This window comes from Piliocolobus tephrosceles, chromosome 21 (genome assembly GCF_002776525.5).
Source record: "Piliocolobus tephrosceles isolate RC106 chromosome 21, ASM277652v3, whole genome shotgun sequence".
Taxonomy (NCBI): Eukaryota; Metazoa; Chordata; class Mammalia; order Primates; family Cercopithecidae; genus Piliocolobus; species Piliocolobus tephrosceles.
The window spans coordinates 51,821,013-51,821,542 of record NC_045454.1 but is presented as its reverse complement, the minus strand read 5'-3'; the positions used below and the strand labels follow the sequence as shown (position 1 = coordinate 51,821,542).

General features: G+C 52.6%; 1 protein-coding gene across 3 annotated transcripts in view; it reads left to right on the top strand.

Annotated features, from left to right (window-relative positions):
- ARHGAP45 (Rho GTPase activating protein 45) overlaps positions 1-530 on the top strand; it is a 24,669-nt gene that overhangs the window by 16,284 nt on the left and 7,855 nt on the right. The window lies entirely within an intron of this gene.

Below are 530 nucleotides of genomic sequence, written 5' to 3'. Positions count from 1 at the left end.
GGATCACGAGGTCAGAAGATCGAGACCATCCTGGCTAACACGGTGAAACCCCGTCTCTACTAAAAATACAAAAAATTGGCCGGGCGCGGTGGCTCAGGCCTGTAATCCCAGCACTTTGGGAGGCCGAGATGGGCAGATCACGAGGTCAGGACATCGAGACCATCCTGGCTAACACGGTGAAACCCCGTCTCTACTAAAAAATACAAAAGCCGGGCGCGGTGGCTCAAGCCTGTAATCCCAGCACTTTGGGAGGCCGAGACGGGCGGATCACGAGGTCAGGAGATCGAGACCATCCTGGCTAACACGGTGAAACCCCGTCTCTACTAAAAATACAAAAACTAGCCGGGCGAGGTGGTGGGCGCCTGTAGTCCCAGCTACTCCGGAGGCTGAGGCAGGAGAATGGCATAAACCCGGGAGGCAGAGCTTGCAGTGAGCTGAGATCCGGCCACTGCACTCCAGTCCGGGCAACAGAGCGAGACTCCGCCTCAAAAAAAAAAAAAAAAAAAAAAAAAAAAAAAAAAAAAAAAAAA